The 16,407-nt window shown below is 46.1% G+C and overlaps 1 pseudogene across 1 annotated transcript in view; it reads left to right on the plus strand.

Moving 5' to 3' along the window:
• The window catches only part of LOC144723373 (zinc finger homeobox protein 3-like), a 196,061-nt pseudogene that overhangs the window by 159,878 nt on the left and 19,776 nt on the right, over nt 1–16,407 (plus strand). Inside the window, exon 6 of the transcript XR_013586152.1 lies at nt 12,895–13,052. The product of XR_013586152.1 is annotated as a zinc finger homeobox protein 3-like (transcript). The remainder of the gene's footprint in view (nt 1–12,894; nt 13,053–16,407) is intronic.

A 16,407-nucleotide genomic window follows, 5' to 3' on the forward strand; every position in this document is an offset into this window, starting at 1 on the left:
CGCGCAATCGGCGCTCTTTGTTTGCTAATGAAAAAAATTATTGAGTCTGCAGCCACTCTCGTCCAGAGTGCCTTGAAGGTTCTGAATGGTTGGCACCATCTGTGCAAAGGGGGCCAGACTTTATAAAGAGTATAACTGTGGCAGTTTTAAAGTTCCCTCCTGCTTTCGATTTGGATAAATACCGGGTGGGGAATTGAAAAAATATATCTTGTAATGTACGCCTGTTGCGTGAACCGGAGTGCAATGTTCGGTGGAGAACTCTTGAGGCGCGGAGACGGAGCTCAAGGAAAAGGAGACAAGCTGAATCAATTTAAACGTTTTTTTTCATACTTCAACTTTCCACCTTAAGTGGAAGTTTTGCACTCAGAATCGAGTTAAACGTCAAGCTATATATCATGTATAGATCGTGGTGGCCCTGTCCAGCATTAATGCTGCACATGTTACCATGTACAGAAAAACAGCAATTGAATTGTCAATTCATTACCCAGCGTACCACAACATACGCTGTCGACTTGAATCCAGCATGTACGCTGCACCTGTATGCGCATAGCATACACAGCGAAGTCAAACTATTTTGAGGTTTGTGGTTCTCGTCACGTGACTTCACGCCTAGCCCGAGAGGTTCCCACTAGAGCCCGGTGGTACGCGGTGGCCTTCGCGGCGGCTCGAGCGAGCGACGGTGAAGCGAGATACAGGTACAGCGGTACACGGTGGCCCTCGCGATGACACCGGCGAGCGACGGTGAAGCGAGACACAGTTATGCAAGCGAATGCTAATGCACTGTGCACATTTAAAATTGGCGCAGTAATTGACATCATTAACAAGGTGGATTTTAGTGGGGTTTTTTTTTCAAATGTAGCATGTCCAATGTGGCATTGGGTTGTTAGAATTAGATGGGATGGGAATTACTTTCATGATGATCCCGATATGCAGTTTGGTTGCTGCTGCTGCTATATATGAGATATATATATACCCTTTTGGCAAGAAATTAATGTTTAACCCTTGAAACCTGGATGCCACTGGTTACTTGTAATGTTGGGTGTTACTAATGCTAAGGTTCATTTGTGTGTTCCTGTGTAGCCCTTTGTACCCTTTGCGTTAATTGTAAATTACTGAGACTCGGACATGTTAGAATGTTGGGCGTGTGTGCCATCTTATTTTGTATGCTTTGCAGTGTGTGTTAACTATGGCCGTGTGTATCGCTAGTTTCCAATCATGAACGCAATGATCTTAGAATTTCACTCCTCATTTCTGCTGGCCATTGGTAACATTACTTTTAATTGTTCCACTTGCGTCTTCCGCACAGTGCGTTGCTTGCAATTGTCCTTCTTCCTCACTCAAAGTTGCGACAGGTCCCTCGAACAAACACGATTTAGTCGGCCGAGAGCTGAAAAAAAACCCAAGCGGTAAATAAAAATAAACTCCAGATGAGACCGAAAGACTCGCAGGCATTTCCGGTGCGGAGCAGCGCAGAGAGGGCCCTGCATGGTGCCCTGGCCTCTGGAGCCATCCCGATGATTACGACAGCCCTCCCTGAGCGCAGAGGCCAAATCATCGCTGCACAGCAAGGAACCTCTCTGAAGCACCTGCTGGCTATCTGTGCGCTACGCCTCCGTCTGGGTCGTGTAGTTCCCTGGCTCAACGCCATGTTCCGATCGCGTCCAATGTGTGTGTGCGCGCACGCAGGAAATGCGAGTAAAATCCAACGGGTGGGATTTAAATCACAAATCGTGCAGCATTGTCGCAACTGAGTGCGACTGATCTTGTCGGAGGTCGGAGGCTCAGCGGAATTGCATTGGTTTGTAATATCGTATGGGGGTGGGGGGGTGGACTGCATTGTGATGCCAAGTCGTAGATAGAGGCTTGGGATGTGAGGGGGCCACGAGATGGCAGTACAGCAGCGGATTGTTGAATACATCTGTGTGATGCTTTTCATTATTACCATTTGTATTCGTGGGGTTTCTGCAACTGCTCCAATATCCTACCACTTGCCACCCAATAGGGCAATTGGGCAAAGAGTATTGAGACTCGGTGAAATTCTTCTGGGCAAGGGGCATTATTTTCTAATTATTATGATAGCTTTGTTTATTAGTTGCCCTCACCTATAGCTGTACACCTAGCCCACTGTTACACGTACATTTATACATCCCCATACCATAGTGTCCCATTTCTATGACACCGGACACTACGGCTTGTAATTAAAACGTACATCCAGCTGTCGGTGCACGTCTCCGCGATCGTGGCAGCGCCACGCTGTGCGTGCCGTGACCACCGTAACGGTTCCCCGTATGGAAGGCTCCCCCTGTAACATGGCTGTTCAAGTCACTCGCGCCTCCACCGCCCCCACGTGTCCACCATCCTCCGCTCTGATTTATTCTCTCCCTTCCCTCCCCGTGCATCTCCCCCTTTTCCCCAACCGCGGTGTCACCATTGTTTTGTCCTCCCTGGTCTCTCTGCCACGGTGGCGAGATGTTAATGAACTCACCGAGTCTGCAGGAGGTCATGGGTTCGACGCTGACCCTGACGCCTGCTGCTGCTGTGTATTTGGAGTTTGGGTGTCTCTCTCTCCCCGTGGTCGTGTGATTTGTCTCCAGGTCCTCTGGGTTTTCCCTCCACATTTAGAAACATGCCTTCAGAGTATATGTCTGCAATACATTTCCACTTGATAAGCCACTTCGTTCAGCTATGATTTGTGACCAGATCGCTTCTGAAAAAGAGCTACATAGCTCAGTGGGCCTTACCTGGTAAAATAAAAATAGGTAACCTATATATATAACTATATACTTCCCGACAGGCAACATACTTGAAATTTGGCATGTGGGTAGTTTACAGACTGTACACAATGCAAAGAGTATAAAAATAGACTTTTTATTTTTTTGGGGGAGGCGCAATAATGGATATAATATATTGCATGGCAAGTGAGCGGATGACGTCACATCTGTCACGTCACCCGCATGCGGCAGCGTCACGCGGTGTGCCTGCTGACGTGACGCATCCCCCCCCACCCTCCGCGTAGGCCGTGTATTAATCCAAGACAAGAATCCAAGTCCCGGACGAAGCCGGGTAGTAAAGCTCGTAGGTCGTGTGATATTTAAGAATATGGTTTCCATGTGGTAACCGTCATCACATCTGAATTTTAACGGGCATTTACATGTCGAGACTCGAATCTCAAGATAATAATAACAACAACAAAAGAATGTTTAACATTTCAAATGTAAACCAATAAATGTTATTCTGAATGTGGTATTTTGGCACAGATCTGGGCCGTTCCTATGTACGCAAGGAAAATGCATTTATTGCACAATAGGTGCGTGCGTGTTTGTAAGCGTGTTAAATGCGGTACTCCTAAGGTGGGTGCCGTGGGGCGAGGAGATGTGATCTCCCTCGCCCGCTACTCAGGAGATCGTGGGTTCAATCCCGACCCTGACGGTGCCTGTTGTATATTTGGAGTTTCATTGTTTTCCCCATGGTTGCGTGGCATTTCCCCTCCACGTGCGTTTAGATTTTTTGGCTTCTCTAAATTCCGACATGTGATGATAAGCCACTTTGATGAGGTATTATATGTCCAAATCAGAGTATTTATTTATTGTGCTACTATTGAGCCATTCATTTTATAATAACGATTCCAATCTAAAAGCCCCGCTACTCATCCAGGCTTGCGTAATCAGTGCAGCTGTTTACCAAGGCAAGCCTCTGAACAACCTATGTTTCTTTTGATAGCTACCAGCCCATTCGCTACGAGACTGAGGGGGCTTTACCTCAAGATATTTAGGGCCTATCGTGCGTGGTTTATTCCATTGTAGTTGCGTGCGCTTGTAAAACTTTGTTCGCAGTATCTTGGCTTCACCCCGGTGCTTCGGTGCAACTCTCTCGCAGATCTAGCATCGGAGGCTTCCGTTTTATCTAATGGACGTTACATAGTAGGTGGCAGATCGAGATAACTGCTAATCACTCCCGGTCAGGGCATGCCCAGAGCTTGCGGGAAAACATTTCGGCAGTGGGAAGTACATATCTCAAATCTTGCTCCGAACTGATATCAGTTTGCTTTTTTTGCTCGGAAACACTTAATGGCATTTGAAGGCAGCAGTGTCAGCAGACCGCTGCAAATGCCAATAATGATAAGGGAGTGGAGAGAACAATGACAGCATTGCTCACTGTGCTCCTGACCAGGACACTGCAAGTCATACCGTTGAAAGAGAGAGTCTTACAGCAACCTATTAATCTCATTTAACAAGAAAAACGTATTAAAAAAATTTGGGCACGAGAGAAAATGGGCAGAGTGCTGTCTCTGTCGTCAGAAAGTGAGGAACCGGTTGCCTTTTGCAGTGGAACATCATGAAACGAATGTGCCCATTGGCTCGCGAGAACATGCAAACGGCACGCCACCCAGGTCACCGGGTGGTGCGTCTCCTCCGTTTCTTCTATAGACGGTGAAAGTGCAGCTCTGCAATTTGCTTGCTCGCTCCACTGCTGGCTGACGGGGCTCTCCACCAGTGGGAGCTCTGGAGAGTACTTGTTGTCCTCTTCCACACTCACCAGACGTATTGGAAGAGGTGGATAGTACCCACGCTTGAACCCACGACACACTTACCTGAGGGTCGACTGACTGCAGTGAACCCATTCACATTGCTGGGCGGACAGAGGTGGGGTGGGGGATTTAAGAAACTTGGAACGTTGTTTGAACCGTTGAGCCAAGAGATGGAATCGAACCGGTGACCTCTGGATTGCACCTCCAATTAGCGCACGGTTGGCTACGCGAGGTGCGAAAGAAGTTCAACGTACATAGATTGCAAAGGCCACAGAGTGCTGACCGTTACCCCACGGTGGCAGCAGTCTTCGCTTCTTGGTTAAACAAGGTAAACATTTCTCGTTTATTGTTCTAGACATATTCTTTGGGTCTTTCGGTAAAGTCACGTAGATAGGTTCAAAGAAAATAACAAAATTACAAAAAACTACGACGTTTCGATCGCAACACAAGCGGTCGTCGTCAGGAAAAGGGTGTTGCGATCGAAACGTCGTAGTTTTTTGTCATTTTGTTATTTTCTTTGAACCTATCTACGTGACTTTACCGAAAGACCCAAAGAATATTAATTCCTGCAGTCACAAAAGCTTTAAGTCAAGATTTGTTCTAGACATCTATATTATGCTGAAAATCAGTCATAACCGTTTTTAAAAAAAATTTCATGCTGTTACCGGAAATACGAAAAAACACAACTTTAACAGCACTATTGTAAAAGTCTGATCGTCATTGGCTAGCGAAGCAGTACAGGGCCTCTGTGGGATCAACTCAGCCTCATATGAGTATCTAGTTGGGCATATATTCTAATTGGACGTGTTAATACAAATATTTTAGCTTTGAAAACAAATGTATTGACAGATTTTTTTCACCAAAGCAATTGTTATAAATATATGTGCATAATTTTATTAGGCCCACTTTAAGATGGGATTTGCAATAGGGTGGTTGCAAGGTTCATTGTAAGTTCACCATTATGAAAGCGCACACAACGCTTTGTCTGGGTGAGTTTGCAGCCCAATTCTGAAACCACACGCACATTTAGGGTCCAACACAGCTTTCCTCGTAGCACACAACATTAATGATACTAGCCTCTAATAAAAAAAAAATACATGTGGCCACCACCACATTTTATATATATTTTAAATTCTATGCAAGACAAAGACAAATTTAAAATGCAAAAGACACTGCTGTTTCTTGTAAAGATGGTAATATATTTTAGGATGATGATGGATTATGAGTCTTGCAAGATTTTATGATGTTCGTCATCTTTTCACGAATACTACACGAATTTGTATGTTCGCCATTTCTCAATCTCATTACCTTGCCCTAAAGTATGTCATACAATAAGAATGATTAGCATGAGTTATTTCCAGCCCCTTGTGAATCCCCTGCTGGACCAAGGACCCACCATCCCGTGTTGGTCGTGGTAATTTTTTTTGACCATACTTCACCACACCGGTCTGTATGGGTGCGTCAGGGTGGGGTCCCAGACCAAACGGATTCCAATGTACTGACGTGTTAGCCATGGCCCGGAAAAGAACACATTTATAGCACAGTGCACAGACCGCTGTCCGCTCGCTGTCCCCCAATGTACTTCATAGTGCGCGTGAATCCAAATCCAGAAGTACAATTGTTTAATTCCTTTCCGTGTATTTATTTCCTATGCATTAAAAATGTCAAAAACTAGGCTCTCAGACTTCTACTCTTGGCGGGGGTCTTGCATTACCTGCCTGGGTGGACCTCTATACATTGACTTGTGTGTTTTATAACAAATCAAAGCCACCTTAGGTTACATTTGTAAACTAGCATCGCCAGGATCAGGTGAGCAACATTGAACAGATAACAAAAGTGTTTTTAGGATTTCATTCCGTCTCGAACAATACGCCTGCACGGAGATGGTTATGCTTATGAGATGAAGGCAAAAATCGCGAATTTGAGTAGGGTATAGAAGGCCCTCTGTATAGCAGGCCGCTGTGTAACATGGGCTCTGGAGAGATGTGTCATTACTTTAGATTTCCCCGTGTCCAAAGAGCCTTCTTCCACTTGAATAAAACATCAAAGGTTACAATAATGCAATCTACATGCAGATGGGGTAGGCATTTTAAAGCATTATATATTTATATAGTTGAGCAAATGGCATGAAAAATACCGTGGTTCCATTATAGCCTTCAAAATGTGGGTTCCTTCAAAATGGATTTCGGCAATTTTTGAATGTGCATTAACACGTTTCATTAATTTATTTCAAATAAAGTAGGATTTTCTTCTGGTCTGCTGACGGGGATTAGAAATTAAATCTGTTTGGCTTTCAGACAGATCAGTTTTGGAAAAGATCTTAACACAACTTATTTTGCGCAGGGCACAGCTTAGCAAGTCTCCAGCAATTAGAAAGCTGCTCTACGGAACTGGGTTCATGCAAGCGCCAGCCTCTCTCTTTTCCATGAGCGATGAAACATATTAAAGCAGATATAGATTATTGGATGCAAGATTTAACACTTATTGTAATGGATTTGTATTGGTCTCCGTTCACATTGTATACGCACGAATCGCGAGCTGTCAAGATCACGCAGCTTAAGGTAGCGTACGATTTGCCTCGAACACCGAGTCTGTCCCCGGTGTGTTCGCGATTCTGCACGTGGATTATGGACTGCGAGGTGCGTCCACGGGTTGGCGTGGAGACTCGTTTGGAACCCCGCGCGCGCAACTCCCGTTTATCTCACCCTCCCCGGCCGCGCGCCGTGGCCGAACGCGTGGGCACGCGCTCTGACGAGGCACAAAGCCGTCACTTGTCCGTCATGCGAATGTAAACAAGGCCCTGGACATGTCGTTGATTAGAAAGCCCGCTTTCCCCATCTCATTAATAAGAGGCAGAGCGCGGTGCACTGTACCGCTCTGATTTTCAAGTGTGTGGTGAATCTTTCAATGCGGCTGGAATCTAAATGCCTTCATCGTAACGCCGTTTTGCCAAGTTCAGATCGCCATTTTAAAGTAGGCGCAGGGGGCCTTTGCATAAATGAGCAAAATCATGGCGGTAATTTCTGACATGAAAGGGTTTGTTTGGCCCATGACAATGCCCCATTGCATCACAGACACCGTTGATTAAACGGTGCAGGTGTTGCCGATGTGTTATGGAGCATTTCATTTTGCTTAGTTGTAAATTTAAATGGGAATACCAGCCTAGTAGGGGCTCACTGCTGTAGTTGCAATACTTATAAATGAATGTTTTACAAAAATGCTGATTTAGTCTGTTAATCTGTGTTGTGTGTGGTTTTTATTTAGAAAAATCGCAAACCTTGGCAACATAATGAAATATAATCCATATCAAAAACAAGTTGCCATTCGGAGAGAGTTATGATTTATTGAAAACAAATTTTTGGATCCGAGTAATAATAAAAGAAATCTAAATGGCATTTCATAACACTTAAAACTAATGATTGAAGTTAAGGCCTCACTTGAAAGCGCTGCCATCATTACACAATGCTCGTACTGATGCATCAAGCTTACTCTTTGTAAAGCCTGAAAAAAGTCATGTATCCATGTGTAACCGGTGCATTGATAAAGTACTGTGTGTGCGTACGTGTACAGCGCTTTGTCGATCCACTGTTGGAAGACAGCCTCCCCACATCGCAGGGATTGTTTGGTCATACCTCACCACGCTGGCAGAGACATATAAACGAGAGAAAAACACCGAATAATAGTCCAATGAGGCTTCTCCCTGAAGCCATTCTGTGCTGACCACTGTAATTTCGCGTTGTATGTAATTTGTATAGCGGAGATCGTCTGCTCTGGCAGCGAAGGAAGCCACGTGTCCTGCTCAACAGGACAAACTGCTGATGAATCTGTATTTTTTTTTTATCCATCGTCAGCTTTTAATAGAATAACATAATCGAAACTCCGCAGTAAGATAAAATGTTCCCCGCCTCAAAGGGCATACGAATTTTTATTCTACCCCTGCGACACGTTCCGGTGGACAAGTCGCCAACTTCACGACCCCGGTTACCTCTCTCCAACTCGAGGGAGATCCTTTTCCCCACTTGCATAGAATGAGTGAGGCTCGTGCACCGCACACAGTTGGCACTCAACGCAGGTGGACCATAACAGGCTTGGCAGCAGGACATTCTCCAAAAGCACAATCCGCACTGGGTAGGGTTTCCCAAGCTGGGGCAGAGAGGTTGCTGCTACGTGTGAAGTCACAGCAACAAAAAAGGATATTTTACAGCAAAGGTCTCCTTTTGGTGGATTGTGTGGGTGGGGAGTGTTGAGTGACGGTTGCGTAATATCAAGAGATTATTTGAGATGAGAAATTGAAAAGGAATGAAAGAAAAAAAAGCTCTTGCTTGGAAATTGGACATTTTAATACGTGTTAATTTTTTTTTCATTAAAAACAAGAACGAGGTACACACATATCATGTCTAAATGTATACCACAAAGGCTAACATTAATACCGGCTTAAATTAACGTCAGATAGGACTCATTGCCATGGATTTCCATGAACCAGTGGTGAAAGGTCCACATTATCAAGGTGGATACGGTCTCTTCATGGGCATTCAACTATTGGCATCCAACCAGACGGTACTCACTCTACAGACCTCGGCGGGCGGGCGGGCGGGGAGGGGAGAGCGATGAGCCGCCGAGTCAGCCGTGATCAGGATTTGAGCTCTCATGACCGGGAGCCTCTGCCACTCTTCTTACGCTCACGTTTACTTTTGCTGTGGTAGCATGTTCCCAACCGTGACACCGTGACTCATAATCATGGCTCGGGTCATCAGAAGCCATCGACCTCGGTAGGATCGTGGAAGTGAGCAACGCTGGGTGATTGCCTCGTCATCTTTAGTCAACAAAGGTTGGCCATGCTGTGAAGATACTGGTCCCTGTCATGTCTGTGTGGAGTTTCCACTCATTCAGGACCACTGATGTAAGCGCTGCCCCGTGATCAAAAGAGCACGGGGATATGTTGATGACATATGTGATGTCTGTCCTACGTAGAAGCTTGTGGGTTCACATCCCAATTGTGGGTCTATTCATCCCATAATTGCTCTGAGGTCAATAAAATAAATACCATTTATGTCTGATGGATAGACTCGCCCCTCCCCCCCCGTTATTGGAATGTGGAATTTCCTCGACGAACTCAAAGTTGCCAGTCGAAATTAGCACCAGCCAATGCTCGTTTGAGCATGTCGGAACTTTGACCTGACTTTTTATTTTTAAATAAATCCTGCATTTACCGACGGTAAAAAAAAAATTGTACAACAGCTTACAAGATGCCATCAATGGATACCGGGGCGGGGGGCCCCCGACACCAACGCAGGCGGTCGGTCGTTTGGGCTCAGCCACACACGCCGATCAATCAGCGGGCAGCGGGATGCGAGGCTCACGCACCAGCAGCAGCAGCTGGGCCATCGCAGGAGCCGTGCGCGCGTCCTTGCGTTTGCGCGCGCGCGAGTCGTGCATTCCACACGGCCGTGTGTGGGGTCCAGCGCCGGAGAAGTTCGCCTGTCTCTTCCCATAAAAGCAGCCCTCGTCAGATGTTAATCAGCAGGTTGGAATTACAATGTGTCGGAGGGCTGGTGCGAATGTATAATTGATGATTAAGCTAGGGCATGCGGTGTCTGGTGCCGCGGGGCATGCATCGCCGCGGGCGGCGGAGAGGGAATAGCATCGATCGGAGGCCGCGGAGCCTCTTCCTGAGCTGTGTAATGAGCCCAGTGTATGTTCAGCCAGCAATTAAATGCTTTTCTGTCTGACTCATCTTTTAAGACTTGCCCATTGGTTCTGTCTTACTTTCATCTTGTGTTTTTCATTAGCATGTGGGGGGTGTCTTGGTCCTTTATTTGCATGTAATTAGAGCGGTGGTAGTAAATATGAAATCGCGAGCAGATAGTTTTGCTCTGTAATTCGCTTTAATTGCTCAGATTTTTTTATTTGAAGTTTGGTACATTTTGAAACAGAAATGCGTTGTTGTTGTTTGATGTCAAAGAACTTTCAATGAGATACATTGACTGAATAATATTAATTATGTGTTTACTCAGACAAACCTTGCGCCCCCCAGCCCCCCATATGGGTTAATCAGCAAAGTAAACTAGCTGATTTGAAGTGGACTTTGTTTTATATGTCTTTAATTTGATTTGAAAGTAACGTCAACAGCTGTCTTGCTCATTAATTGATTAATCCGATAACCAATTGCATGGCGCGGGCTCCTCTCGTTTGTCGGGGCGGCAGTGCGTGCGTTTAACCATAACCTGTCCGTGGACGCTGTCCGCGCGCGGAGATTCGCTCTTGCGCCGAAAGCTCCGGTGCGTACTCTTAATGTAGAAAGAATAAAATCAATTCCGTACATTTGGTTTGAAGCTATAAACACGACCATCCCCAGGGTGCTCCTGTGGGTACAAAAGCAACCAATTGTCTAATTATTTTTTTTTAACTCTGCACTATCAGTACAACAGTGCAACAGTGTACCGCCATGCAATTAGTGTAATTTGTTTAGTAACAATACAAGTGATTTGAAATGATGCTAGGCAAGGAAACGCAATTTAGCAATCGTTTTATACACGAGGATGACTCCAATTCCTCAGCTTCATTTTAATTCCTTTGATTCCCCCCCTCTATAAAAAGAAAACTGCAACTCAGCATCTCTGAAATGCATCCCGTGCAGAAGCAGCCTCCATTTAGGCTGCATAAAAAAAGACATGAATTAGGTAAGAAAATAAATACATTATTAAATTCATGTTCAGGGCTCTTTAAAAAAGACAACACTGTTTGGATGCAGGAATTGGTGGGCTTGCGGACGTGCTGACTCAAGGCAAAACCACAGTGGCTGATCGTTTTGGAAAAGCAGATAATTTTCACTGCCTGAGGAGCAAACTGCTCACTCCACAGACATGGGTAATTAATGGCGGTGGCTGTGTAACTGCTGCGGCGCTGTAATGGCATTGTAGGGATTAATTTACTCAACATAAAACTGCAAACTCTGCACCGCTCCCACTTGCACTTTGAAAGCCTCCGTTGAAGCACTGTCAAGGACAGTACAATGTGGTGTTATTAATAAAAAGGCTGTTTTAGTTTATATAATTGGGTTTCTCCCCCCCCTCCCCCCACGTTTCTCTTTTAAAAAAAATGTATTATAAATCGTGTAGTATTTCTTTAAGCAGCACGAGGTTGGGGGGGGGTTACATCCACGCATCAATTCACGTGTTTTAATTTGCTACACGCTGCAATATTATAACGTTTGTGAGAAAATAATTGAGTAGCCTTCCTCGACGATATCAATATTCCGATGATGTCATAGTGGCGAGGATTTGGGACCACTTGTGTGTGTGTTGTTAGCTATGCACATGCCTTCCAGAGCATTCCCACACTAACTACCAGAAAATGGTGGTGATTGTGCACCCAAGTTAATTTGACAGTGCGCGAGCGTTTTTGAAATTGCAGTTTAATGTTTGACGGCGGTATGCATACCCTCGTCCCGCAGTTATAAGAGGGTGTGTGCTTTGTAGGGCAAAACAAGATAACCTTGTACATATTTGGGTCCTCGTGTAAAATAGTGGGGCCTTTTTGTGGCTGCTGCCATAGGCAAAACGGTTCAATGGTATTCGTGTGTGGAGAAGACGTTCAAGTAAAAAAAAACCTTAGTCTGCATGGGGTAATTTAAACATCACGATCAAATCACCATGTATCAAGCATCGCTTTGTATCAAGGCGTGCCGGATGTTTATTTTAATATTTTCAGACTCCTTAAAATGGTAATACAAGCAGATACAAAATAATGCCATAAATGACCACGTATCACAGAACCACTCCACCCCACACAGGCTATCCCGAGCACAACGCTTCCATGTGATGGAACTTAATGAAACTAGAATACGATGAAAAAAATTAACAATAATTAAATAATGATTTTAACAAAAACACACAAAGCTGGTCACTGCATCGTGCGCTTTCAGATGGGCCTCTGCGGCCATCTGGAACGCTTTTCCTTCCGATATTCGGAAGCCACTGGAGATTTGTACTTTTAAATCATGAGATTGAAAACTCACTTCTTTAGAACTACTTTTTGTGTTTAGTTTGTTGTTCTTCCCCCACACCTCTGATTAGAGTGCTTGGCTATGTACGGTGTGAAAGAAGTTCAACATACAAATATACATAGAAACCCATAGACTCATCGCACAGAGACCCATAGACTCATCGCACAGAGACCCAAAGGCTGGCATAGATTTTAGACTGAAAACTAATTTCCTAAGAAGTGATTTTTGCGTTTGGTTTGTCCTTCCTCCGCCCGCACCTCCGATGATCGTGATTGCCTACGTACGGTGCGAATGAAGTTCAACGAGCGTACAGTACACATATTGCAGCGTGTCACGTGCTTGGTGTCTGCCCCCGCCTCAGGTGCTGGGGATGGAACCAAAGATGCGAGCGGCAGAGTTGCAGCGGGGAAACGGGTGCCAGCCGACGGGGATGAGGACAAAAGCGTCGCACCAAAACGAGCCAAAGCTACGGAAGACGGCGGCGGCGGCAAGCCTGACCAGCAGCAGCAACAGCAGCAGGTGCGGTGTCAGCGGTCGCTGGTGCCACCCCACGTGCACACACACACATGGGTGTGATTGCTGCCTTTTTTATCGCTGCCAAATGTGGCGTCGTTTTCATCGGGAAAGGTTTCCGCAGTTTGGCTGTGGAAGCGTGAGGTTGGTGTGCATTTCTAATTGCCAGCGGTGGGTTTTTTTTGTCCCGCGTGTTTCTATGCGGCGCTAATGAGCGCCGTTTATTCCTTCCCTCGTGAAGCGCAGCGGTAATTATAAATACATTTAGCGGTGTGCGTACACGCGGGTTGTTGTTGTTGTTTGTTACGGGCGAGCCGGGGAAACGGACGTTGTTTCACGAGGCTTCGGAACGGTGTGGACGAACGTAGCCGGCTCCGACAGGTCGGCAAGGCCGCTGAGGAGCACACGCTGCCCAATGCAGCCCGCACAATTGAAGCAATCCAGCTGTCAGTTACACTCGCACCTGTGGCGGCCGCGATTTCGGTTCTGGATTTGGTCACTCATGACCGCGCCTGAGTGCGAGGTTGCTCCCGTTTGATGTCCACCATACGACGGTGACCCCCGAATGTGGAGGTTTGCTGATCACAGAGAAACGCAGGCTCATCATGATGGCCGCAGCCAGTCACTCATTAATGTCCGTGTGGGAATGTTCAGAGGAAGATTTGCTGCAGAAATTACCTGGCATCTGCGTTCACATTCGAGCTGTGTATTCGTGCTTGCTGATACAACCTCATTGTGTCTGCAGAAGTAAATAATTGGCCTGCGAGAGTCTCCTCTCTGTATCGTGGCTTACTGCGGCATTCACGGCGCTAACCTTGTTAAAACCCCTATTGCGTTTACACCTCCACCAGCTGTTGAATAGAAGGACAACCGTGCTTAATTTAAAATGTCGGTTTTTTTTGTAGCCAATATAATGATCCGTATTTGTTTTGGGTTAGGCCATGTAGGTAGTTGTGATGCCAACATCCTTGCCACAGCTACCACGAATGGCCGAACCCAAAGGCAAAATATGAATCACGACAACAGCGGCATTTGATTCCAACTCCCTAATCGGAGTGTTGGCACGAGTCTGCAAGGACACACAAGAGGAATAACAATTGGCAGAGTGGCATCTGGGGGTCGGCAGGAAGACTTAAGGACATCCCTATCACTCGGTCCATGCGTGACATCAAGAGACTTATCCGCTTAATAGACACTCTGCACAATGACAATTGGCAAGAACACTTTTGCTGTTCTTCAAGGTGGACGGAGGAGAAGGCGAATCTCTGGATTTGTGGATTATCAACATTGGGAACAATGGCAGATTTTTCCAGTCAAATACACGAAAGATCTAATCTCTCATCTCGAAGTGCAATACACAATTGAAAACGACCTCGGTATTTCTGAAAGCAGCAGCAATGCTCTTAAAATACAGCAATGCCATTAAAAAATAAACTTTCCACGGAAATGGAATGAAGCTCATGCTGTGTGTTCACAGGTTCGCTCCTCATTTCAGCTTCAGTATAGTTTCTCACTTCTTAGCAATGAAACCAATTGTGTTAGTGTGTGTGGGTATGGGGGAGCGTGTGTATAGGTGACTATATCTGAACCAGTCCTGGGCCTCCCCTAGGTCGACTCGGCCTCAAATGATCAAGTGGTGCATTGTGTCAACATCGCCACTGGGGAGACAAAGGCGGCCAGGCGTGTTGCTGGCCATCCACCCCCTCGTGTGCCCTGCCGGCCAACAGCACTTGCTCCAAAAGCCTGTGAAGGCTACACGGTGGGGGGGGGGGTCTTTGTATGGGGGAGCAGTTGTTTAGTGACAAGTACCCTGAGTTTGATTCGTCACCAAACCACTGCCAATTTATACCTGGACCTGATCTGGGCCTCCTTGTGTAAAAAAAACAACAACCCCATTTTAGCCTCATAGACCTTTGGAGCAAGTGTTGTTGTTGGTGAGCAACTCTCAAAGTCACCATGGATTACAAAGGGTGCTGGGCCCCAGTGCCATGCCCGAACGCCGTTGTGTCCGTTGCCGATTTTCATGTTCGTGCTTAATGTGGACGTTTAAGAATTCGGTAACTATTACTGTTTACTAGTTTTATATCAACAGGTAAAGCCCACTGAGCCGTGTGGCTATTTTTCAGAAGCAACCTGGCTCACATAAATTATAGCTCAACGAAGTAGCTTATCACGTCGAAATGTATAGCAGACAAATACTCTGAACGCGCGATGTTGATTCTCAATGTGGAGGGAAAAACCGGAGGACCCGGAGAAAAATCCACGCAACCGCGAGGAGAGAGAGATAGACACGCAAACAACAAATATACAGCAGGTGCCAGGGTCGGGATCGAAACCACAACCTCCTGCATACCAGGCGAGGTAGTCAACATCTCGCCACCGTGGCGCCCTTACCACAAGAAGGCAAAAAGTGAGCTCGTATTGGAGGAAGTTGTACAACACATTCCTGCGGAGGGAACTGGTAGGAACGTTGGGTTGCTCGATCAATGGCCAGGGTCAACGGCGGCATGGTGTATTCCGTAAATATGGCCGACTGTGAGGGCGGGCACAAGTCGGCGTGAGTAGGTTATAGGTTGAGTTTTATAAGATCACCACGGGGTGACCAGCCCCTCCCCACCCAGCCCCACCCCTCCCACCCCCCACCCAGCCCCTCCCCACCCTCTCCACCCAGCCCCTCCCCACCCAGCCCCTCCCCACCCTCCCCTCTCCACTCAGCCCCACCCCTCCCATTTTTGGGTGCAGGACGGACAGACACGATAATCCCCTGTGGGCTGGTGTAACCAGGAGGTTCCTTCCAGTAATATCCACTGTGCAACTTACAGTTGTTTCAATCAAGTGAATGGATTAACGAATTTGACTGTGAGGGCTCATAAATGAAACAGGAAAGGCATGTCCTTATTTTAATTTGCTAGATGTCCAAATGATATAGCGCCAACAGATTTTGCTTTTGCATTGCTCATGTGTACACACACACCGAGCCTGAACGTGAAAGCAAGACGCATCGCTCTAGACGGCCTTGTGTAGAGCCAGATTGTTTCTAGAAAAGTCTATCTTTAGAGGTTAGATTTTTTTTGCGTGGCTGAATTAGTAATTTGTGGTAGATTTGATATAAAAAATATCGTAGAAGTATGTATGTACGTTGAACTTCTTTCGCACAGGACTTAGCCAACCGTGCTAATTGCAGTATGTGTGGTCTAGGACTGTGACACACCCATACAGCGTATATAATAGAGGGTTGTGATTGAGTGATGTTACTCACGTGATAGATGATTTTGGCACAATAATAATACAGATCAAAAGGTGCTGATTCTGGTAAGGCCTTGACTTTTCAGGTTTGGCCTCATTGAAGAGGTTATAATAT

This window comes from Lampetra planeri, chromosome 17 (genome assembly GCF_965212315.1).
Source record: "Lampetra planeri chromosome 17, kcLamPlan1.2.h2, whole genome shotgun sequence".
In the NCBI taxonomy this organism is placed as follows: Eukaryota; Metazoa; Chordata; class Hyperoartia; order Petromyzontiformes; family Petromyzontidae; genus Lampetra; species Lampetra planeri.